A 26691-nucleotide genomic window follows, 5' to 3' on the forward strand; every position below is an offset into this window, starting at 1 on the left:
ATATAGATGACAAATTTCGCAAATGCGAGTGATCACATGCTTACTGACGCGTTGTCGGAGAGCCGAAATTCGCACCACTCGATGTACGAATATGCACAACAGCGTTGTTGTTATGGGTGTAACGTTGCGCAGATAAGATCATTAGTACCAACAAGATGTAGATGATATGGGGAACTGATAACCAAAATAAGGTGCAATTTTTGGTGTGTGTGTGTGTGTGTGTGTGTGTGTGTGTGTGTGTGTGTGTGTGTGTGTGTGTGTGTGTGTGTGCGCGCGCGCGCAAAGAAAATGAATCTCCACTCTCCAAAGCACCGCTTTCCTTCCTGGTATCAAAGCATAAAGTTGTTACATGACACCACGACTACTGAAACTGCTGCGCAGAAAAAAAAAGTTTAGGCTACTTATGCAGCTTTGTTCAACCTTCATCAGTCACTCTCGCAGATAAAATAAAGGGTCGATTCCACGAAAGATCGAAAAAGGGTGTATATTTGATGTTTCCGATTTTCCTGATAATTTTGTATGTTGTGCACATATGACTGCACAGCACGAAATCGCAGTTCGTTTTCAAATAAAAATTTTTTTCAACACAGGAAAATTCGACAAGTGTCGCCGGTTGACGACGACCATTTTACGAAGAGTGCGTTTTCGTAAATTCGCAATCATGCTGGCAGCTACTCAAGCTATATATTACAAATATCTTTCTTTTTGGCGGAAGTAGAAGTAAAGAGGAAATAGCTCTTATAATTTCATGGAATTCTGAGTAAATTATGTATTTTTAAAAATTCATGAAAAACGCTGCGTTTTTGAAAATCAGTCAAATTTGGGACGCTATGGCTACTTCTGTGAACATCTTAGCTTGCTCATATTTGCAGTATGAATAGGCCTTTATGTGAATAATGAACCTCTGCATTTGTATTTCTCTAATAATTTTCAAAGTAGTAAATTTTCATGCTCGAAACACCAAAAAGAGAAAAGTGCTCCTCCATTCAAAAATCTATAATAAAAAAAACCCAATCTCAATTTTGTTCAAAGTCCCCCAAAATGTTCTCAATGGACTGCAGAATGATATTATGAAAAAACATGTTGCATCATTTTTATTACAACAAAAGCAGAAAATGTCAAACATTGTGTTTCCAGAGCGTGGTGGCTACTGCGCAAAGGACATCTCTAGTAACAAGAAAATACAGTAACACGTCTTTTTTTCTTTTCTGAGCTTCGCTAAACAACAGTAATGATCTATGGTCGGAAATTGGGAACTGTTTTGTAAAGAAAAAGACCGTTCCAATTAAATGCATTTGCGACACCACTTACATTCCTCGTCGACGGGCAGCACGGACATTTTCATTCCTCTGGATAATTTTTTTAGTAAATGCGCTTATATAAAAGTAAGGAAGCTAAACGCGAAATATGTGTAGCTGAGTCGATCATGCATTGTAAGAATGTGAGAAATCGCAAATGGCGGCAGTGGTGAACGGCAAGTACCGCAGTGCAACCTAAGCACAGCAGCCACACATTGTTTGCCAGGCTTTGTCGCTATGCACGAGAAAAAGCTGGGGTGTCGATTGCGTTGGTTACACGATACATTTTTCACCGCTCGTCGCTCTCCCGCCCGGTCTCTGGATCCGCACCGTGTGGATCGTGTGGCCCGCGCTACAAGCACTCGTGTAAACGGAGTAGCATGCGTTGGGCGGACAGGTGCAAAGGGCGGCGCGATGGACGCCCGCCTGAGCAGACGACAGCAACGAGTACGGCTGTGCCAGTCAGCCAAACACCACCTGAGATAGAAGTTAAGCATCCAAATTGTGCTTCACTTTGATGCGATCACTATCCTACGCTCTGAAGGTGGTTATGAGTAGGCGTTATAGCCATGGCCGACTTTTGTACGGACTGCCTCATGGTGCACAAAAAGAAAATTCCGCTGCAGCAGAATTTTCGTTACGTAGAAGATATCGGATCGAGACTCTTTTGCGGAGTGTCATGAAGCAGGATGCGCGCTCAATTCAAGAGGGAAACCAGATCTGCCAGCACTCCTTCAAGAGAAAGAAGGATATGCAAAACAAACCAGATGCAATGCAAACAAAACGTGTTTTGTCCGTGGCCAGAACTGCTGCCACCAATCTTCACGTAATCGATTCTTTTTAAACTCTGCATTGATCACATAAGGTTTGACAACGTACACATTTGGGCCAACAAAACCACACCTCTTGGCGACCGCTCTCCAGAAATTCATTTCCATTCATGAAGAGACCTTGGCTTTTATACCAATCTCTCAATTCTGGCACAGCACATCATCATAAGAGACGCATGGAGGGAATGAGTTCTTTAGCACTCAAGATATGAATTATACTCAACTGAAATAGATGAAAGAAAAGGAGGCTACAACTGAAAGTGCATACTGTGGACTGAGGGATGTCTAACACTGGCGTGAAGTCGCAAACCACGCGAATGCATTTAATTGGAACGGTCTTTTTCTTTACAAAACAGTTCCCAATTTCCGACCATAGATCATTACTGTTGTTTAGCGAAGCTCAGAAAAGAAAAAAAGACGTGTTACTGTATTTTCTCGTTACTAGAGATGTCCTTTGCGCAGTAGCCACCACGCTCTGGAAACACAATGTTTGACATTTTCTGCTTTTGTTGTAATAAAAATGATGCAACATGTTTTTTCATAATATCATTCTGCAGTCCTTTGAGAACATTTTGGGGGACTTTGAACAAAATTGAGATTGGGTTTTTTTTATTATAGATTTTTGAATGGAGGAGCACTTTTCTCTTTTTGGTGTTTCGAGCATGAAAATTTACTACTTTGAAAATTATTAGAGAAATACAAATGCAGAGGTTCATTATTCACATAAAGGCCTATTCATACTGCAAATATGAGCAAGCTAAGATGTTCACAGAAGTAGCCATAGCGTCCCAAATTTGACTGATTTTCAAAAACGCAGCGTTTTTCATGAATTTTTAAAAATACATAATTTACTCAGAATTCCATGAAATTATAAGAGCTATTTCCTCTTTACTTCTACTTCCGCCAAAAAGAAAGATATTTGTAATATATAGCTTGAGTAGCTGCCAGCATGATTGCGAATTTACGAAAACGCACTCTTCGTAAAATGGTCGTCGTCAACCGGCGACACTTGTCGAATTTTCCTGTGTTGAAAAAAATTTTTATTTGAAAACGAACTGCGATTTCGTGCTGTGCAGTCATATGTGCACAACATACAAAATTATCAGGAAAATCGGAAACATCAAATATACACCCTTTCTCGATCTTTCGTGGAATCGACCAAAGGAAGACAGTTTGTGCAAGGCCTTTCTGTACACACGCCATTTTTAGCCCAGCTATCAATCAGGATCTGGCCTACGCGTCTGACAGCGACCTGTAACTTCGTTGAGTGTGCTTGTTTTGCTTGTAGTTATCATTCGGGTTTGGGCATACTTCAGTCAGGCACTTACCGCAGGAGCGCGCGGTTGCCTATGAAGAGCGATGACGAGTCACGATTTCAATACCTAAGCTGTTTATTCTTCGTCAGCTGTGATGTGTACATCCGGGTAGTTATGTCCCTCCTTTTTCTTAAGTCTTTGAGTTTCACCCCTAGGATACGCGACAGCAGGCTTCTAGAAGATTGTCTAAAGCAGGAAGAAGGAATGGTAAAAAATAGAAGTACTAGATACACTTTGTCAGGCTTCCAGTAACTGATGGCATCAAAAATTAAGGAAGGCGTGCAAAAGAGCCTTGGGTCGAATTCACAAAGCTGTTCTTTTGTAAATGCTCTTTGTCATTGGCTGCCCGCCTCCGCTATTGATAATTAGCGAAGGCGGGCAATTGGCTGAAATTTCTCCTCACGAATAATTACAACGTAAGATGTTCGTGTGAATTCGGGCCTTTATGTGTTTGAGATCAGGATAACGTGATCATTGAACATTGCGAAAACCATCACAGCAGCGCCTGCTTTAGGACCACAAACCCGCTCTTGTTTTTTCGGGATTGTCTCAGAGCCCATGGAAATCGAATTTCACTCCGCGGGGTCGGCTTCGAAAAATTATTGCGTTGAAATCTACGCAAAGATGTGTAACGCAGGCAGCAGCTCTTTGGAGATGATGAAGCGTTACATTTCCCAAGCGGTCATGGAAACGGCTCAACTTTTTCTCACTGCGAGGTGAACGCCGCAGATTTTCTTCTACGTTAAATAAAATTTTTAGAAAGCGACAGACAAAAATATAACGTGCACCACGAACCTCGAAGAAAACGCACAACGTATGTCGAAGACAGCCGCCATTGTTTATGCAGTGAGCCCCAAATTAAAAGGTGCTTTTATTCTGTTTCACTTAAAAAAATTTGTTATCTCGTACAATTTGCGGCCAGGATTTCTTCTCCCCCTCCTGCCCACTGCGTTAACATGACCCCCGAGACGACTTGAACGAAAGTTCTTGGGACTTAAATAGCGGTGGCTGTCCGGCACTGAACCCTTGGTGCAGCCTCGGCCGGCAAGCTAAATCCCAGCACAGCGCTTCGCCGCAGAACCGTACTGCAGGCGCTACGGAGGAACCGCATTACGAACACCGACTGAATCCCCGCTCAACTCGGTGATGTGAACTTAAAAAAATATACAAAAAATAGAAAGAAGGTACACAAGTCCACAAATATGCAGCTAAGATTTATAGTACCTGGTAAGGTGGCTTTAGGGAGGGGCGGCGAAATATATGCGGAGTACGGTGGTCGCTGTACTACGCTGCGGCTGTGCACTGACCGTAGTAGTAAGACCATTTTTTTTGCATGGATAACGTTATGTAAATACTCGCTCCGGGCAGACTCTACGCAGCCAGTGCGCAGCGCGAACTGACAGCGGTGAATCTAGAACCGTCGGCCAACGTCGGGCGTGGAATTCGAAATGTGAGTGATGTTCTAGGGCGTTTCCGGTGCCACGCGTGAGATCAGCGCGCTGATGCCTTTTTGAGACGGCTTCGCCAATAATCTCTCTTAGTAGCTCCCCACATCGTCTCAAACGAAATGTTCTATGCATAAGCGGGGGAGGAGCGAGGGGCGGGGGGCTGTTGCTTTTGTGTAAAAATTGAGAGCTTACCTTCTTCGGTATTCATAACGAATTCAGGAAAACTACCCCTGTTTGACCAAACACGCCGTGGTAGGGTAGCTCCGAACGGCGCTTAATTGCGCCCGTCATACATCAGCTTAGAGATTTAACAAAATAGCCACGCAATTTGGTTTAGTCTTGTTCCTTGAACTCTGAAGCCTGATTTCGTCCCGCATGAACATGTCTGAAAAAAAGTTTGTCCAGCGCTGTAAATATACAAATAATCCAAGACTCTGATAACTCTTTCTATTAGAACGGTGCGTATGATCCTGGGGCCAGTGAGGGCATGACTTTTCGTCTTAATCAAACAATAAATCGTAACAAGATAGTAGTTGACTCACCTATATCTTGCTGAAAAACAGCAAGTATGGTAGTCTAAAGAGTGAAGTGCGGCTTCCAATGGCCCCGTTAGTGTGAGCTCAAACAATTTTGTAGCGTCAGCTACACTTGCCTAGCCGGAGCCGATTTCGCGTGGATCCTCATGTTCCGTGCTGCGCATGCGCGAGGATCAGTGATGTCACACAGTTGGCTCACCACTCTCCGCGCTTTCAGCCACCGTGCTCTCTCCGCCACCGCGATCTCACGCGCTCTCCGCCACCGCCGCGCGCGACTCGCCGCTGCGTGTCTGCGCGTTCGTGAGGAGTGGCGTCGTAGCCGCGGCAGACACACTGGTGCCGGCGCTCGCGCAGACTCCGCCACCGCCGCGCGCGACTCACCGCCGCTGGCTGCGCATTCGAGAGGAGTGACGTCATAGACACAGTGGCGCCAGCGCGCGCGCAGCTATTCGCCTTCGTTGTGCAGTCGCCGTCTGATACTGTGCTGGAGCCTCTTGATAGCGCCTCTGACTGGCGTTAGCAGGTGGGTAACGCCATGGAGAAGGAGAGCGAAAATGCTGCTCAACGGCGCAGAACAGCCGAGAAGCTTATCTCATCGGATCCCGAAGTAGTTGACTGGCAATTAGCGGTTCAGCGTACGAAGAATGAATAGAAGAAGGCTAATAATCCTAGACAATCTGGAAAGCTAAGAATAATCAGCTGAACCTTTGCTAACGCTACGTATATCCTGGCATAGCTGAGCTAAGGCACTGCAAATTTTTTCACTGCGCCACAACGACACCTCATTTGTGGATGTCTCGTGTCCGTCTAACCATCAAGCTGCCATGGCCCACCCCACCTGCAAGATTCTTGTCAGCCTAGCAATTATCACTCTTTGGCCTTAATTTGAGCGCACCGAATGTGTTATTGACAGTGACTGTCTGCCGTTGTCATCGCAACGTTTTTGTCGGTGTGCCTTCGCTGGAGCGCTTTCACTGGTTTATTGTCTAGGATTGATAGGTTATGAGTTTTAACTTCTGGAGTTTAGGAGGGCTGCATAGCGACAACGTGACAGAACCGAACTGAAAAGTTCGAGGCTGTTGCCGACTGACGCAATATGCAGATAATGTCACGCCATTTGTGAGACGGCGAAACCGGCGGACAGAGACGGCGGGCAGAGAGGGCGGTAACCGTAATTACCACATGACAGCTAAGTTAGGAAATGGTGCAGTCAAATCGATCTATAAATTAGCACCATGCGCTGAGACACCTTCTTATTGGCGCTCTCGTACGCCTGTTATTGTTAATAAGGTTTCTATGTCTTCATGTGAAGCAGCATCGATCCAGACATGCGGCATTCGTAAGCAAAGCAGGGAGTAATTATACTGTTCAACACAGAGTTACGCAAGTAATGTTGCACGCAAGACTTGCTTTTCTTTTCTGCGTACTACGTTCTAGTCAGTGAAACGCTGTCTACCGTTGATTTTTGACAGGCATATATCTTCCATAACGCATCATCCATAGCGGCGTCTGGAAGATAACAAATTAAATTCTCGAGTATTACGTGCCAAAATCACAATATCATCATGATTGACGCAGTAGTGTGGGGCTACTGATGACATTTGGTCACCTGAGGTTATTTCAACATGCACCTAAATTTACGTACACCGGTAGTGTTGCATTAAAATGCGGAAGCCATGATAGGCAATAAAAGCCGGGTCCTAGAGATTAGCAGCGCGAAATCGTAGCTGCTAAACTACCATGGTGCGTACCTCTAGAAGTATTTCCTTCTCGTAACTTGACCTAGCAGTCTTTAAACGTTGTCTGTATGACAACTGGCAGCTGTGAGAGGTGGCTGTGCTACCTCTCACACAACGGCCGCCTAATTATTGCCGATAAAATCGGCATCATACTTCGCACAGCCTTAATGAAAGCTAAGTACACGAAAACGAAATACTGCATGCATCTAAAGCCGGAACTTCTAACTCTCTCAGATAGTTATAGTTTTCAGTGAACTTACAATTGCTCAGATTCTGAAGGAATAGAAAAAGTATTATTTTCTCTCACCACTGGGCTATCTTGTCAATAATGATAAATATTCATTGTAGGCAATTCAGCGCACTACGGCTGGAGACGAAAAGATGAACACAAGACAAGCATTTGTTTCGCGACTTCGTGGAATTCCGGTGCAAGTTAGTTGGTTTGAAGTTTGAAGTTTATTCAATATTTAGTACATATACAGAATATAAACATTTTAGTACAGAACTTACGCAAGTTTTTTTTTTCATCGCGAAATAGACCAGCACGAAAGACCAACAAACAAAGAGACACATACGAGCCCTGATTGTGCTTCTTTGTTCCTCGGTCTTTCATTCTAACCTGTTTAACGATCAACAAAACTTTCTCATGTTTATTCTGGGTTCATAGTTCCGTAGTACCCACCAGTTTCGCGCTGAACTGCTTACAATTAAACGGTTCCAATTCACTCAGCTCTCATCTCTAGTGAACTCTCTAGTCTCTAGTCTACCTATATTAGGGAAAACTTGTAGTAAGGCCGCGTTTTTGCGTTCATGCTATCACCGCCCTTTACGACGCCATTTGAAGCTCTGTACCGTTTAATAACATGGATTTGACTCAACAAACTCAACCGAGACGACGCTGCAAAAGAGCCCGATTCCATTCATCTTTCGGCGCCGGCATGGTCTGTCCGACAGGGAAGCTGGTGCACGAATAATAAATGACTGTCGAGCAACAGAAAAACAAGCAATAAGAACAGCATGACAGTGAAAATAAAGTACAAGAAAGCTTGAACTAGTTGCTTGGGGATTTCTGCTGGCTTACGCCCACATTCATGTGTGTTTCTTTTTGTCGTCTTCGACAGTTTTCTCTGCGTAGGCTTCGCGCGGTGGCCTATTGCGCCACACTAAAGGCGTCAGCGTCCAAGTTTGAGCGACCATAAATACGTGTTTGCGCAAGAACAAAACCATGCATATATCTTTGCTCACCACAGTCAACTTTAAACGGAATGGCTGAGATTATGAGAGATTACTACTCTCGATATCGACCACGTGGTCTAGTTGGCGACGTAGAGCCCTTGTCGTTTCAGGAGCCCGTAACTTATATCGGGACAAGGTGCGCTGATGACGCGTAGGTGAAAATAATGCAGTGTACTATTTGATTGGCGATCAAAATGGGAGTGCCTATATGAAATGCACGTTTAATACACCTCGAGATAGTGTCGTTGTACCACTGTCGCGAAGTGCGATGAGTAAAATAGCTCGGCGATATCAGAGATGTAACACATTCAGCACTGCTTGGCGTATTTCGAAAATACGACAAGAGGCTCCCAATTTATGATACTCATCTTGCACCGTTTCTGTATACCTTCGTTATCTGTGCGCGTTCGTTTGTCTTACCACTGTTATTTTGTCTCAGCGTGCTCTAGAGACAACAATATTCCTGATATCGTCAGCATTCAGCAAGATTCCCGCGCTGGTTTTTGAATAAAACGAGCTTAGTCGTTTTCCATCGTTTCTTCTTTATTCTTGTTTGTTTTATCATCCCATTTAGCTTTCCAGATACATTTTTTTCATTCGAATTATAGTACTTATTTTTTCTCGTGTTCTATAGGACCCTTATCACCATAGTGCATCATGCGCAAGATTTCAGACAGGGAGCGAACAGCGCGCTATACAAAGAGGCAAGGCAATCACCAAAGCTTGAGTGGTTATAACACTCTCTTTTATTTCGGTACCGGAACAATCAACCTTTTCCTAATCTAAGAACAATGTCAATTTCTTCCCTTCCTGAGTGGTAAGGGCAAAATAAAATTAGGGATTGAATAAAATAAAGCGTCAACGGCGTGCCCCTAGGCAAAACTACGGAATTAGAACTAGACGCGGGACGACCGAAGTGCAGGAAAAGAGAAAGAAAAACTGTCCTGAAAGTTCTCGCACCTCGTCAACCTGTTTTCATCATACCCTTCTTTTCCTTTCTTCTTTCGTATTATCTTTTTTTTCTGCTACTGCGTACTCTCGAGCCTCTGTTTACGCACTTGCGTGCGGAACCAAGTTTTGTGCTGTCGACTCTGGCATGCCAGTCCCCTGGAGCGAGACCGTGGTAAGCGCTGAGAAAAATAACTGAACAAAACGACACAAACTAAAGCGCAAAAAAATGAGGGCCAGAAAACAAAAGCACAAACATAGGAACACAACAGAATAGAGGGCACACAAAGCCGAGCGACGCCTGTTAGCGGGGGAAAAAACAAGGCCTTGGAATTGGCTTCCGGGTACCGAGCACACGCGCTCACGCTTACGGGGCAGAACTGACAGCGAGAATTATAGCGGGAAAATAAAGACAACGACGTAGAAACGACTACGCGGAAAGTATTATCAAGTCGCGGACTTATATTTTGTCGTGGGTTGAAGTGAACTCGACTTTCGTGGCTTAGCGGATGGTTTGTTCGAGCTGCCATTGGCCGTCTTTCTTGCTATAGGGCATTCCTCATAGTTCTATATTCAACGATTACTGAGGAGATGTTCATTGCGCGAGAATCCTTGAAGAACAACTAGCCGCCGAGACAGGGATCTAACTTCGCAGCGTTGGAAGTTCGAATTCCGTCTAGACTAACGCTGTACTTCCCAGGGTCATTGTGTTGCAAACTTCTACTCAGCAATAACATGCGAACAAGTTCGCAAGGTCGCGACTGCATATAGCGTGGCCTTGCGCATGTTTTGCGATAGTATATATTATAGCTTAGTAATTGTACAGGCTGTATGCGGTCAGGGGCTCCTTCCTAGTAGTTAGTTTCTGAAAACTAAAAAATATCATATAGTAAGCAAAAAATACTAAAAGAAACAAATGCTGTTCCGATATAAGCCACACAATAAGAATGAAGCATGACCGTTTTAATTTAGCACTTGTTAATACTCTCCACACTGAAGACATAGAACGACCAGTACGCTCCCCCAAGGTTGGCCACGGCCTGAAGCATAAAAAGAAACGTAACTCTTACGCCTTAGAATAAACCGATGTTTGGCACGGAGCACACAAACGCGACTATTGCTTGGTGGGGGCAGTAGCGCATCTGAGCCTCCAATGTGGTTAAACTTCGACAAGGCTGAATCCACTGTCTTGTCATCTTGCCTTTCGGGCGTAAAAGAGAAGCGTCTGAGCCTAAATAATGGTACTTTGTCACACAGGAGACGGGGGGTGCGTCGTCTAATTTTATCGGTGTTTTAACCCCCCCCCCCTATCTCGAACAGCTACAACCGCAAGTGAGAACAGAAGGAATTACATTTAGACGTCAATATCACCCAGCGGCGAACAAATGAGCTCGAATGCTGTCGCCGTCAAAAAAGGTTTTTCGAATTGTGCGCATTGACGCGGATGACTGTAAAGAAATTTTTTCGCTAGATTAATCACAAAACTTTTTCTGTTTTTCAACGTAAGGGAGTTGAACAGGAGCGTACAGATGCGTTGATACAACCAGAGGGAGCCACAAACTGAAGAAATAGGAACTAATGTGTATCCCGTGAACGGCTCTAAATGCAGAAGGGATGCGGGACCAGGATATTGAATGATGTTTCCAGGCCCAGACGGAGGCACCAGCTGCACGCACCATTCGGACAGCATTGCGTCTAGGTCGGTCATTTTTCTTTCTCAGCGTCTTAGATCGTGACATGAGCAGAGAGCTCGCCTTTGTTTTGTCACCGGCGAGTCGCTGACGCAGCGGCAGCCGTTTTCCTTTATTAGCCGTGTTTTAAGAAGGGATTGGCGCCTCTATGCGCGGCGCCGGGCTACCGTGCTTTTCTGATTTGATAAAGATCCACAAAGTGTAAATATGACGAGTGAGGGCGACAAAAATAAATGCGGTGAAATAAGTTTTAACTTTGTGATACAACTTTGCGAGTAAACATGATGGTCGGTTTTGAATTGTTCTCGTAGTGAACAAAGCGCTGGGACTCTAAGTTATTCCACTAAAAATCAGGCCCACTAAATTTATCCACATAACGCACTATAACCTCATACCAACTACGTCAATCCGTGCTTACTGGATGAACTAGAAGACGGCGCGCATGACAGAACCAGCCAGCTCAACTCACCCTAGCCAACTTTTTTCTCTCACCCACAGCATTGCATAGCATGATCACATCTTATCACACTTCAACATTCTACGGAACATGACGGTGACAGCAAAAATTCGTGCGGTAGCTTGAGGCATCACCACACAAGTCGCAATGCGTCGTATATACACGGCGGAAAAAATGCGAGTGTTCACAGAAGACACAGGAAACACGAAATAAATTTAAATGATGGTCCAAATTACACATCACGTTTAAGGAACACGTCACAGCGTAGGCTACCCGTTGACGGAAATGCAAATTCGCCGTAACTGAAAGGAGTTACTGTAAATTAGGCAATGATGCGACAATGAGGCAATGATGAGGCAGGCAATGAGGCAAATCGAGAGTGCAGCATCTGCTAAGCAGCACGACCGACCTGATTCTTCGAGCGTGATGTGCCTAGTACACTCGGAAAGCGAATTGAATGACAATGACAAGATAAAAAAATTACACCATTTCCTGCTAAAGGGGATCATGAGGCGATGCGAAGCCGGAGCACTTGCACGATCGCTTTCCGTTGGCGTTCTTTGGGCATGCTAGCGACCTCGCGTAGTGGAACGCGAAGAGGAACGCTACGCGCGTCTTGTCTTCCCTCTAGCCTGGCCGTTCTCACAGGGCGAGCGGGGAACGCAGTCGGCAGGCGTGCGAGAGGGGGGCAGCGTAGGAGAGGAGAGAGAGGGGGAGGGGATGCGCATATGCGCTGGAGCTCATCGCGGCGTTGCGCAGGAGAGAATTTCGGCATGTCTAGCCCGCATTTCAGAGGAAGAGTGGAGAGGAGGAAAGGGGGGGAGTGGAGAGGGAAAGGGGACAGGGAAAGTGGAGAGGGGGTAAGAGGACGGGAAGTGGAGAGGGTGAGGGGAGATGGGTAGGGGAAAGGGAAGTGGAGAGGGGGAGGAGAGAGGGGGAGTTGTGAGGGTATGCGCATGCGCAGTAAGGGTGGTCACGCCGCACACCACCACCACCACCGGATTGAACTCCGCCATAAGATACTTCGCATCTAAAAAAGGAAAGAAGCCAGCACAGAGATTTCAGCCGTTCAGAATCTGACCTAAGTGATCGTCTGATGAAGCTTCGCTCTTATAAAAATAACAGCCGGTAAAAACAATTCATGGTTCACCAAACATTTTCGAGAGCTTCGGACGAAAAAGAAACGCTGATTGTCACAAATTAGCGTGTTATAAAACGCGCGCGCGGCCGCTTTCAAGCAGCTGCGCGACAGAACGGCGCGAGTCGCGCGACCAAGAAGCGCGAACGACAAAAAAACAAGCATCAAAAGACGCCGGCGCGCCGCATTCTCCTCACCCACTCGAGCCAGACGCAGTCAACACGATCGAACGCCCCGCAAAGCCTGGATCTTTCTAGAAGGAAAGGGTGACGCATCCGCGAGCGATGCCGCCGCGATTCGAACCTACGAGAGCTCTCGCCCTTTCTCTAGCCTCAGCTGTACTGCGCGCCGAAGAAACCTCCCGACGCTTCTAGAAACCGGGGAAGAAGGGATAAAAGCGAGCAAACGACGAGGGTAGTGCAGACAGGAGTCGAGAAGTCAGGGAAGGAGTGAGCGAGTCAGTCGGCCCGGTGATGGTGAAGTTATGCTATGTGTGGCTCCGTTAGCCAAAGAAGACGTGTTTATGATGGTGTGCGGTCAGTCGATCGTCGATATGGAAGAATCCGATGACGACACCGTGTGAGCCATGACAAGTCACGACGACGGTTGAGCTACGACGATCAACGCTGGAGCTGGCGTGAGTGTTTCCTTGAAGAGAAGCATTCGATTACCGTCCAAGTATTGTGGACTGGATACGCCATTATCTATTCAAGACTTTAACTGTCGTTGAATAGTTGTAATGCATGCGATTGCATTCGTAGCGTGTGACCTGTTTGTTTAGCTCCCGTTGTGTAAACACCATCTGAATTATATTGTGAAGTTGTAACTGGTACCAGCCGAGTGTGCATGTGTTTGGGATATTTGTATTGCCTCAATTGAGAATATATTTCGTTTTCGTTTGTGTTATCGACTCTCGGCTCTGACTCGGTCTTTGGGCCACAACCGGCGTTCGCTGGCGCACCAAAGGACCAACTCTAAATTGTCCGCGCTTTCGTGGTGCGTTTTCGGAGGGCCGTGACGCCAGCCCTTAGAATCCGCCCGGCGATTGCAATCCCCATTAACGGGACAAGTGACACTTATATAAAGCCGCAAAACGTTCGGGCAACCTGCTATCTTGAGAAAAATATGACTGCTGCGCAAAAGATTAGCGCTACGCTCTTGCCGCTGTGAAAGACGAATATTTCGCTCATGATCTCCCCTCACTGCCCGAATCTAACCCTAAGAAATTCGGGCAAATCTTACGCCCTAATGATCAGTCTAAACGTATTGTGTTACAGGATGATAACGGTGCTCCTCTTTCGGACAATGAGTGTTGATCTGCTTTCAATCGTTTCTTTTCATCCATATTCACGAAAGAAAGCCTACATAATATTCCCGTGGTCACGGATCGTGACTACCAGTACATGACACCCATAGATATAGCAATCGAAAGTATCGCACACTTAATTGACAATCTCAAGCTATCTGCTAACGCAGGTATCGATAATAATAACTCCAAAATTCTAAAAAAAAACATGGTCTCGGTTTCTTGGAAGGTTTTATTCCACATTTTTCACCAGTCTCTAAGCACTGGTCCGATTCCCACTTATTAGAAGATCAGGGGCGTAGCCAGGAATTTTTTTTTTTTTTGGGGGGGGGGGTTTCAACCATACTTTATGTATGTTCGTGCGTGCGTTTGTATGTGTGCGTGTATGCAGGCTAAACTAAAAAAAATTCGGGGGGGGGGGGGGTTTGAACCGCCCCAACCCCCCCACCCCCCCACTTGGCTACGCCCCTGTAGAAGATCACCGAAGTTGTACTCATCTTGAAAGATGGCGACAAGAAGCTTAGTTGGAAACTACCGACCCACATCATTACCGTGCATTAGTTGTAAGATGATGGATCACATTATCGCATTCCGTGTTTACTGTCATCTCGAGCCTAATAAATTCTTTTTCGCGAAGAAGCGCGGGTTCCGGAGAGGTTTTGTCATGTGAGACTCAACCACTGGAATCAAAAGATTCTCACTAGTACATGGACTCTAACTTACAGACTGTATCTTCCCTGATTTCTCTAAGGCATCTTATCACGTAGCACATTGTCGCCTCTTAATCAAGTTATTTGTAATTAACCTGCATTCATTACCTCGGTCATGGCTCCAAAAGTTTCTTTATAGCCTGCAGCAATTCACCATGGCCAACAATTTCTCTTCGTCCTTTTCTGATGTTTCCGCAGGTGTATCTCAAGGGAGCGCGCTTGGCCCCTTGTTGTTTTTAATTTACACCAAGGACATTCCCAATAACATATGATCTTGCCTGCGCATATTTGCTGACGACTGAATTATATATAGACCAATTTACAGTTCCAGCGACCACAAGGCCCTTCAAGAAGACCTCAACCTAATTACCAATTGGTGTGACACATGGCTAATATACTTGAGCTCAATGAAATGCAAAGCATTGTCTTTTAGCAGGAAGCATTCCAAATCCAACTTTTTGTACAGTAAAAATAGCACCACATTATCCGAGGCTTCCGCTTTTAAACAGCTAAGCATCGCCTATAAGTCCAAACCTTTCATGGACTACCCGTATTACTAACGTGTGTGCCAACGCAGCCAGGTCATTAGGGTACTTACGTTGCAACCTTCGAAACTCGCCTTCCCTCATTCGCAAGCTTGCTTTTTAAACATGCGTCCACCCAGAACTTCCTCTTATGTCTGGTATGCCAATCAAACTTTTTTAATTACTTCATTAGAATCAATCGAAAACAGAGCAGCTCGCTTCATTGCTCAAAAATATGACTACCGTTCAAGTGTGACGCAAATAAAACTATCTCTTTCCCTCGAGCTGTTAAGCGACCGTCGTAATATTGTCCTGTTGCCATAATTCCATAAATACGTGTACCAGTTGGACCATCATGTCTGAGGCCTGCATATAACACCACATACATCTTGTAGAAATCACAATCATGTAAGCTTTACGCGATTTTACGGTAACACTGACGCATTCAACTATTCGGCGCTTCCGCGTGCCATACGAATTTGGAACAGCTTAGCTGATGCCATAGTCGCGGAAACCACCTCAATGAAATTTCGGCAGTCACTTAACGCGCATATCGCCAGGAGGTCATGTTCTGCCTAAACTTATCGTATGTAGTGAATTGTGTTTTTAGGGCTCGTTCAGTTGCTTGCGCAGTTACATGTGCGATGTGTTTGATGTTGTAGTCCGCCCCCCCCCCTTTTTTTTGTCCCATCATATCCCATGGTATCCATTGTATTGGTTGTATTTATTTATGTATTTATTTTTTTAGATATGAAAAAAAAAATATGGGAAGGTAGGCTGTTACAGCCGGCTATCCCATCATCATAATGGTAGCATTGAAGAAATACAGGAAAACTTATGCACTATATTATTATGCATTTTTTATGATGTATTTTTATTAGTATGTATTTTATCTTAGATTTCAACTTTTTTTGTGCATGTTTCTTGTGTCATTCACCTTTTATAGCATTTTACTGTACTACGTCGCTTTTGTTTAACATGCTGTGTTTTTATGATATCTTTCGTGCTTCTTTCATGTAAATTCGCTGCCTTTGGATTATGCAACTTTTGTCAACCCATTCTAACTGAATGCCCAAGGTAGCCATGTAAGGTATAAATAAATAAATAAATAAATAAATAAATAAATAAATAAATAAATAAATAAATAAATAAATAAATAAATAAATAAATAAATAAATTTCCTGCTCGTCCGCTAGCTAGCGGCGTACGCTGCTCTTTCGCCTATGCTTTTGTAGTCACGTGCAAACTCAATTCGGCTCAGTTCTCAAATTTTATTTCGTCTTCCCTATTATTCGACATCGCACGGGCGTTCTACGGGGTCGGCCATTGTACTTCATTGTACTCGGTCATTGTACTCGAATGTAAACTCGAATCTTAGCCGACCCCCCCCCCCCCCGCCCCCCACTTTCGCAGATCGTTTCTTCGAAAAAAACATCGGCTTATATTCGAACAAATACGTTGTGTTCACGCGCAGTGTCTTAAAAACGCGTACTCGTCTGGCATGTATAAAGCTTGCTACAACTAGCACTTGACTAGCGCACTTGGTGAGCTTCGAAGCATGTTGTCCTTCACATGTATTGAGCACGATGTCTTTCAGTTTCGGTGTAAACGCTTGACAACTTGCACGCAGCAGTGAAGACTTCATTTGCTCCGCCTTCAATTACAATTTTCTTTACATTGTGAGAAACGCGATGCACAAAGTGATTGATTGCAGTTCTTCCTTTCCTCTTGGTTCACTGCCTTTTATTTTGTTTATCCTCTTAGATGTTTACAAGGCTCTCAAAGAAATTAGGAATCGGGCCATGGGGACAACTCGCGTTTCTCAAACGCTTGACTTGCTGATTAAAGCTGCTTGGCATTAAGTGCGTGTGCCTCACTACTTTCTTCTCGCCTTTGTGAAAGGGGTCGGTTCTCAGTGCCATTTGTCTTATAATGTCTGCAGACGCCGTCTCGCAGCTGATTAAGGACATACTTGTAAATTGGTCGTGCGAGCTGTGACTCTCCAAACTGGACTTGGGAGGCGAATTGTCAACCCTCGACCAGGCCTGGCGAGCTGCAACAGCCATGGGGCCCTGGACGAGGGGCTCCACCGACATTAACCAGGGAACCGTATTTTTTATTAAAGTTGTTTTTTTCTCTGCAACATCGTATTCGAGTGTAAATAAGGCTTAGTGTTCAAACGCTAAAAAATCGGGACATTAATTATCGCATATCGAGGAACTCGCAACCCACTTCGTCCTTTGGTTGACAAAAATAACATTTCTCCGCCAGGCCGCTAGACGGAGTATGCTCGTAAGGTTCATTGACACTTATGACACTCACAGGTGGGCGAGCATATTGGTCGCAAATGTTCTAGCGGACACATATTACATAACGACCGCTCGTCGATGGTCTCTTTTGATAAAAGCGACAGTTTTTTATTGATCGCTCATTGCTCGATATTCGCTGTAGCGCGACTGCAAAATGGAGCATCGCGTTTTTTATACAAAACAGTCGCTTTTCGTCCAATAGCGAACATTTACTCCCCAGAATAGACTTTTCTTCTCAGGAAGGATGTGAAAAAATGTTTAATAAATGTTATTACGTAGATACCACTAATGTGGTATTTACGCAAAGGATGGGGGTCAACTTTGAGATGTAGTCTACACGCGTAATTTCGTTCGACAACGCTTGAAGTGCTACACATCACTTTTGTGGAAACTTGCTTTGGTAACACGTTCCAGTGTTTGTGCTACAATTCTGCAACATTTATGCTGAGGTACCCCTGTGACCCCACGGTATAGTGCCGACGGCCGCGCTGAAAAGTGTGAGAGCAGCCCATTGATGAGGACTCATGCAGCAGACGTAGCAATGAATCTTCATGTTTTGATTTAGCGAATGTGTGTTTCATGATTTTTTTATTGACTCGCGCACCACGACCGTGTGACGTCACGAGTGTCCCTATGTACACCCGTCTATAGTCGTCAAAGACGACGCGGCTTTACAGTACCAAGCGCGCCTTCATACCTTCTCGCGCGACACATGGCAGTGCGCGAGTCCGTGGGGACGGAGTGTGCGGTTCGGCCGAGTGAGCCGTGAAATGTCATTTCAGGTCCGAGCAAGTTGCTAGCTGTGCAGGTATGCGTTCCTTTATATGCCGAGAGTGCCGTCGCGGCGTTCCTGCGCGCGTGTTCGAGAGTGCATTGTAACCGTTGCAGAGGTCGCTGCCCTCCAGCTTTGGTGGTCCACACTTTGTTGCTGCTGCTGCAGTTGCTCTTTGTGCCCGGTCCACATCAGTTGGCGTGGTTTTGCAAAGGGCATGAGATTTGCAGGGGATCAGGAATTGTGCGAGAGTCGCCGTAATTAAGCTCCTCGGCGCCTTTTTAATTTTATTTTTAATGGAGCGGATGCTCAGCTTCCTTAATGGTTCGAGCCTTGCACACACGAAGATGTCGGTTTCGGTTCTTCTTATTTGTAATTATCGTTTTTTAAAGAATCTGTGATAGAGCTTGTGCTTTTGCGTGCAAGGAGGGAAGTGTTTTTGTTTATCAGCATGCGCCGACTGCATCTCCGGCGATCCTTTCAAGGGAAAGACGCTTGGAAGAGACGCCCAAATACATGACGGCTCAATGGCGTGAATACGCATTTTTGTAAATCTTAAGGTTTTAACAGCGAGGTTGTTTAAGCTAGCCGTAACTTGTGTGGCCTGCCGGTATGTGCCGTGCGGCCTGCGCGAAAACTATCATCATCATCAACGGGTGTGTGCCACAGAAATTGGGTAAATCCTACTACTCACCCCTGCATGGTCCTCAAAAAATGAAGAATGCACTAGTTAGCCCAACAAATGTCTGCGAAGCGACGACTGTGAGACGAAGACCCCGAGCTTCAGTTGGCAGAAGGTTAAGATTTCCATATAATTGATTTCTGGTCACACGAGAGGATGTGTAAAATAAAGAACTATGAAAAGGCAGGTTGTTTTTAACGATATTGAAAACACACGCGACAATTTTTAATTCGTGTATCCTATCATAGGACAAAATATTCATTTTCATAAACAAAGGTAGGCTGGGTTCGCCGTAGCATGAGCGGGTAATTATTCTCAGGGCTTGTTTCTCAAGTTTGCGTACAGGTTCAAGACAGTTTCTGTATGTCGCACCCCATGATTCATTACAGTATGTGACATGGCTCTGGATGAGTGTACAGTGTAAAATACTCAGAGTGTTAGTATCGAGATGATGACGCGCTTGCCAGAATGCGCAGCATCCCGAGTCATGCTTTGTGCAAACTGAGTTTATTTGCTCTTACCAGTGCAGATTATTATCAAATACCACGCCAAGATATTTAAATGAGCAGGCTAACAATGCCTAGGTAGGTAGGTAAACAACTTTATTGATTCATGGAAGAATCATGTGAAAGGGGGGGGGGTGTCGAGATTTAACAATGCCTAACATTTACGAAAACATATTAATCAGACGTTATAAGAATGCGGTTCTAAAAACCATTGACACCCTAAAACGTATTTTTAATTGAACGCCAAAACATAAAATGGCCAATACAAGGAGCTCTGGAATATGGGAACTGCCGAGACCTAGAACAAATTATGCTTATCAGATGCTACGCTATAGACTACCCTATAAGTTAAATACAAGAAATGTAATATAACATTTCCTATTGTCAAAAAAAAAACATGTATGCAACTGCAATGTTTATGTACTAGTGCTTATAATGCGGTGTACCTCTTGTGTAATTCTGCATTCTTGTAATTCTTGTGTTCTTGTTATATGATGCGGTGTATTCCTATGTAATTCTTGTGTATTTTTTGTGTATTTCTTGAGTTTTTTACAATTCTTGTATTCCTGTAATATTATGCGGTGTATTTCTAGTTTAATTCTTGGGTATTTCTTGTTTTTCTCGTTTTGTCACTGCCTGAAAATGGGTCATGGACCCTGTCAAGCCTTGCTGGCTTTTAGTTCATGGTCTATGACATCACTTGTATGTTGAAATAAAGATTTGATTTGATAAACTATATCAAAGGCTTTTTACAGGTCCAAAATTATGACACACACAAGTATATTATTTTTCAAAGCTACATTAATTTTTTTAGTTAGCGTTAACACTGCTGACGAAGTGCAATGACTCGGATGAAAGCCATGTTGCTGCGGCACATAACCTGATGCTTACCAATGAGTTTGTGGAATCGACTGGTCAGAAGTTTTTCAAATTCCGGCACAGTGGTAGGGAAAAGACAATGGGTGAAAAAAATATCCGTAATAAGCTAGGAAGGTAAAGGAGAGGGAGGCATTTGAAAAGTGCCGCTCTGCTGGCGTTCTTAGAGATCACCGGGGTTTTTCGAGAGGTAGTGATGAATATATCATTTCAAAAGCAGCGCTCGAATGTAGTTCAGCAGTTGCAGTCCAACATTCATGTGTTCCATTTCGATGTGTTCCAGCATCAATTTCCCGTTTTGCCTTGTCTCCAAAAACGTTTTCGTTGAAGTGGCAGTGATTCATGGTTTACGACACTGCTCCACTCGAGTCTTTAAAGCCCACTTTATGAAAGGCTGAACGGCGCCAAAAAGAATTTTTCGCATGTAAGTGAGTGTGCGTGAAAGGAGATGTTGCAAAAATGCCTGAAGAAGGAAAAGGTAAAAAAAAAAGATATTGGGACAATATTTCCAAACCCATCCGTTTTCATGACTGGATGGCGTGCCTGCCTGCGTCATCGGAGGATCCATCATGGCAGCTGGCTAATGAGTCATTAAATTTGAGTCGAACCACCTTAGGCACAGCCCTTCGAAAGCCTTGAATATGAGCTAAAAGAATTTGATGCTTTTATTTTATTTACCGAGGCTTCGTTTTTGCAGGCGTCCATAGTTTTTACTGTTTCCTCCATCAACCTCGCGTAGTATGCATTAGGTGGCATTTGTCAATGTTAATGTTATTGCCGACTAAGCGTGTGTTGCGACTTGCCTACGTCGAACTGATAGCAGTGTTTGTTTATGGAGGAACGGAGAAGCGGAATAATAATGTGAAGCCCTCATCGCCGATCTGGGTGAATGACCTAACGCCATGCCTAGTGTTCGAGAGATTATATAAAGCTGACGACGCAGACGCAACTCCCTATTTCTTTCACAAAAGGGCTTGGGAAGTTCTTACGTTCGCGATGATACACATTTTTCACGTGCGCGTCAAAGAAAACGCGAAGTCGCACAGGCAGCAGGTCTCTGGAAGCCTTTCGAGCGACCAGTCAGGCGAATGCAGTAGATCGAGAAGTTTTACGCAAGTGTATGCCGCGGTTGCCGAGACTGCACAAACGTGGCCTTAAAAGCACTCCCAGTAAGGATCCGCGTCCTTCCAGGCACAAAAAAGGCGCAAAAATACAAGCTTTTTTTGAAGGAAGGGAACCACTGAATGGTCTGGTTAGCTGAGAACGGCACCATGTAAATTTCTTCCCGCATTCACGTAAACACGTATGTGGAATATACTTCCACGGATGCGTAAGCAGCTCAAAACTTTTTGCTCCTCCCTTGGACCCCTCCTTTCTCTTCTGAACATTGGTGAGCTTTTCCATTATTTCAATCCCTGGTTTTTTGTTTTTTTTTTTTTAGAACTCCGCGCTGAAATCTGATATATTATTGGCCTGCGTAACTGGGCGAAGAAATAGAAATGAGAGGAACAAAAGGGCGTATTCTCTTGCGTTTTGTTAAGGGTGTTCACAGCCCCCGTTTCTTACATTGCGAAATCTTTCTTGTTCTTCGCTTCTCCTCGTCCTCTTCAGAGGCGCTTGAGAGACGCCGTCTTAATCCTGCCTTTGCTGTGTATGTGAAATAAAAGAAATGCTGCAGTCTGGATGTTGGTGGTGCAGACCAAGCAAACGCGACATTGGAAAAAAAGGGCGTAGACGGAATTCGCCTGGGCGTCGAGTCGCAGGCCGCGTAATCCGAATACACTCTTTCTTTTTTTAGGACTTCCTTTGTCATCACAATTCAGGGACGCGCAAAATTTTGCGTAATTCTGCGATGTGGAAGGTTTGCTGCGGTACGCACGCTTAACCCTATAAATCTATTCTCCGTTTTCCGTTTTTCTCGTCCTCCTCCTGCTTTTTTGTATAGTTTCTTAAATTTCGATGCGTTTTTCTAAAAGTTGGAAACTTCGGAGGGACTGCAGAGTATGCAGAACGTGAGAAAGTTGCATCCATTCGGTATTTCTAAGACAGCTCATTCATTTCATCGCTCCGAAAAGGCGTCATATCTCGGACTGTTTCCGCGATAATATATTAAAGAAAAAACAGCCTTCGAGTGCTTCGAACGTGAGACGCCTCTAGACAGCCCATCTCTATTCTCAAATATTATTTGCCTCTTGTTGCAAAAGAAAGGAGCCAGAAATAATGAGATGAATTTCTCTATGGAACGGACGCGGCTGGCGTCACGCGTTCCCTTTGTTTTTTATTTCGATAGAAATTATATGGACACTCTCGGCTGATTTTTGCCGTCGCCGTCAAGTCCGGGTAGGTATATATATATATATATGTATATATGTAAAAAGGGCACAAAGAAAAATAAAGCAGAAGAAGAAAATTCCGAAGCACCCGACCGGAGATTCGAACCATCGACCCCTCGCTACTCAGCCCGCTGCATTAGACAACTCAACCATGCCCCATGCATGCGCCGGCGAAATAACGGCGAGATATTCAGGATCACTTGCGCATTTCATTTTTTTTATATTCTTTCCTTTTAATATTATTTCCTTCCCTCTCTTCTTTAGCCTGTCAATCCCGTTCCCCATCCCTACACAGAGTAGCATGCCAGCGGTATACAGACGCCGGCAAAAATCTCTGTTTTTCTAATAAAGAGTATCTCTCTCTCTATTTATATACACCATTTACCGCTGGTGGTAAACAAGTCTCGGTTGACCTTCACACAACGCACCTAATTTTCGTTCAATTTGAAAACTGCAAAGTGGCCCTTTTCTGTCCCCACTCGTGATTTGGAAGGAAAAAAAAAACAAAGAACACCAGACACACATAAGATCAGACGGCCTTATGTGAAAGGAGATGCAGGGGGTCACTCCACGCGCCGCAATTAAAAAAAAAGAAATATCTAACAGCATCTAATTCTCCTTTGCGACACTTGCAGCGCGTTGCTCAAGCACAAAGACGTGACATCCGGGACATTTGTTAGTTCAGGCTTGCCATGTGGCATGCTTTGCGTTATTTTCGGGCGGCCTTTTTTTGTGCTTGAGCGGCGCGCTGCAAGTATCGAGCTGCTTCTCGTTCTTCGTGTGACATTCCAATTTCTTGCTATCGCATTCATTGCTCCGCCCTTGTGGCGAAACTGACTTTGTTTCCTTCTCTGCCGGCTAATTTCGTTTGTGAGGGGTCCACGTCATTTCGCTGTTATCTTAGCGGGGTTACGTAGTCGTCTTTTACGAGAGAATATATCGACCTTGCGATAGAGCAACAGGCCTTTCCTTTCCTGGTAGCACCACAACGCGATATAATAAGCATCCTATTTGATTTACCTAGGTCAATTTAGTATTATTAAACGTATATTCTTACAATGCATTCGCAGAAATTTTCGCTGCAATATATGGTGTTTAAAAGGAGCGCACGTATGGGGTTATCATGGTCATAATTATTTTGAATCTCTTCCAATAGCACACTGATCAAAATATCAATTAAGAATCATATCGATTCCGATTCTATTCCTTTTTGTTCTTCTTGTCTTGTCCCAGCAGTGATTCGCTCACTTTATCACCGACATCGTCTTGCACCAAACGGTAGATGATAATAATATCAGTGTAGGATTGTTGGTACCACATTTTTACACTATGAAAAAGATGTAATGGGAATGAAGTGATGGTTGAAGGATCATCTTTTCCCTTAGGCAAAGTTAGTTTCTTTGTTTTCATAACAAATTGACATCAGAAAAAGCGCAAGTTTGATCACACTTGCATTGAAGTTACGTAAGAGATCTAGACGGCGTTAAGGTGGATTTTAGGATATTAAACAAATTTGCGATCGTGTACTCTTTGTGTATACGTCATCTCGCTAGTGATAACGAAAACACGCTGATGTACCACCGATCTCTGAGTACCGCCACCGGCAAATGGTGTATGTAAATAGGTCGCCGTTAGCATGGCGAAGAACGGGCCGTCTGTGGACGAATCGTTTCGCGTCACGCGCTGCGGAGCCAGGGGTCGTAAGCTTGACTCCCGGTGACAAAACTTTTTCTTCTAGTTTTTTATTTGACATCGGTTAGTATTTATGTTTTACAACGTCATATCCGTGACGGAAATATCTCAGTGGAGCCATGATGGACCCCGGCATAAAACACTTTCGTGTTAAAAGACATTGGTCAGGGCTTTTTCTTTGTAGTTGTCGCATGGAAGTTTAGACACGACGTTTTGAGACACCTCCACCGACAGAAACTTTCATCAAAATTCGAACTTGTTTCCCTTCACGTTGGGTTGACTAACTTCAAACCTTTGCATGCCGTGGTTTGAAAAGATAGCAGAATGTTGGAAGTAAGGAGCTATTAATTTTGGCTATTGTGAGTACCTTGGTCTCCACGGTATATTTAGAACACAGAAAAGGAAATGACGAAAGGTACTAAGAAAAAGAGGACATTATCATCCAGTAAAGCACACATAGCGAAGTATCATCATGACGAGCACGTTTACACGTCTCCTGATAATGAGTTGAACGAACAGCTGAAGTAAGACATTTCCGGAAATTATCGAATAGTCGAGGAATGACATATCTTTTCCGTGTGCCCATTGGAACTGCTCGTTGGGATAATTAGTGGTCACTTGTTATCATGAATATATAGTAAGAGCATGCGCCTAAGAATACCATCATATAATTCGGGGCCGGCACGGATTGGTACATTAAAATTTTGTGGCTGTCCCGGTGTAGGGACAACTGTGTCGGTTTAGACAAAGAAAACAAGACAGAATGTGTTCCTGAAGACGCGGTATTCGCGGACGTCGACGATTATTTTCCGCCTCTCATCGTGTCTGGTTTGAGCTATTCTCAGTAAGGTTTTAGCGAAGAGTCAACGACTGGCGGCTAATGTATACATAGGTAGGCGTTGTCAAGCGCCGGCCCCAGATGGCTTTTCCTTGGCGAGCTGTGACAAGCGTGAAGATTTAAGGGCTGCGTCAAACACAGTATGGCTTCTAAGAGCGGAGTTGACGCAATACAATTAACACTTACACGAGGAAGCGCAAGGTAAGCCGCGGCGTCATCGGGTCGCTAAACATAGAGGTACTTTGAACGCGCCACCGCGGCTACTATATCCGAGTTTCTCAGTGGTGTCCCTATTTCGAGGACGTCAAAGAAAGGAGACGCAGCTGTGGTGCCGGGCAAGGCGATTTATGAACGCAGGCTAGAGGTTACTCGGCTACGCTCTGGAAAGGGAGTCAATAAACCTGCTATAGCTACTGCATCGGACGGCGTAAAACTCATACGACTGAAGACTGGTTAACATCAACTACTTCGAGAAAGACGTGCTTCACCAGGCACATTTCATCCGCTATGTCTTACAGAAGGCCAAGCTCCGTGGTACGTGTGCTGCAGCGGGGCTTTTGTATCAGCCTACTCATGGCTTTCTAAGAGTAGCATCACTTGATGAACTTTAGTTAAATGCGTCACCTATATACAAGTTTCATGGACCATGACCCGCAGCCTTAACTGGTCTTTAAAAGTTGCCTCGTCCATTACTAGCGCGCCAAACTACACAACCCAAGTTTACGGAACGAAGTTCCGCCGCGCAAAGCACAACCTTCTGCCACTCAGTTAAGCGCCCTCCAAGAACACATTCAAGTGCTTTCTTTGGTCGAAAACAACGGCCGCTGCTTCCCGTTTCTTTGCACTGCTCCGCATTTTCTATTATTCCGTTGAGCCGTACCCGCACAAGATTTGAAAAGTTTTGCGGCCGCCCTACGTGACGTTAGCGTCATTTGAAAATTGCCAGTTGCTTCGGCTGTTTTCCGGGTCAAAAGCGCGTTTTCCTTAACGGTTCGCCGGTTTGGCAGCGTTATTCCGGCAGAGTAAAGAGAATCCTAATCACGCTCAGTGTCATAGCGAACAGAATAAGACCCCCCACCAAAAGTTTTTCCGGCACAATTCTTTGGTTCAAACTTTCTGATCTGCTTTCTCAGCTGTTAGCCGACAAAGTATGCTGCTGGTTATGCTGGCGAAAAATAAAACTAAAGGAGAGACTGTGACGTACAACGATAAGCGGCATACAGGAAGGACGTGCGAAGTATGTACGCACTGAAAAAAAAAACAGAGTTCGACAAGCGTGACAGAAAGAAAGGCCGGACAGCGTAATCTCATTACAGAAGTTAGTTCCAATGGCTGCGAGCGAAAACACATGAACAAGCGGACGACCAAGTGTCTATGTGCTCACATAAAGCCGGCGTCACGCTGTGTGTTCCTTCTGGCTCACCATGCGCTAATTATTTCTCCGTTCGTGTTTAATATAACCGCGCTTCCGCCAACGTGCTTCCTTTTGTTCTGCCTATCTATTAT

This window comes from Rhipicephalus sanguineus, chromosome 5 (genome assembly GCF_013339695.2).
Source record: "Rhipicephalus sanguineus isolate Rsan-2018 chromosome 5, BIME_Rsan_1.4, whole genome shotgun sequence".
NCBI lineage: Eukaryota > Metazoa > Arthropoda > Arachnida > Ixodida > Ixodidae > Rhipicephalus > Rhipicephalus sanguineus.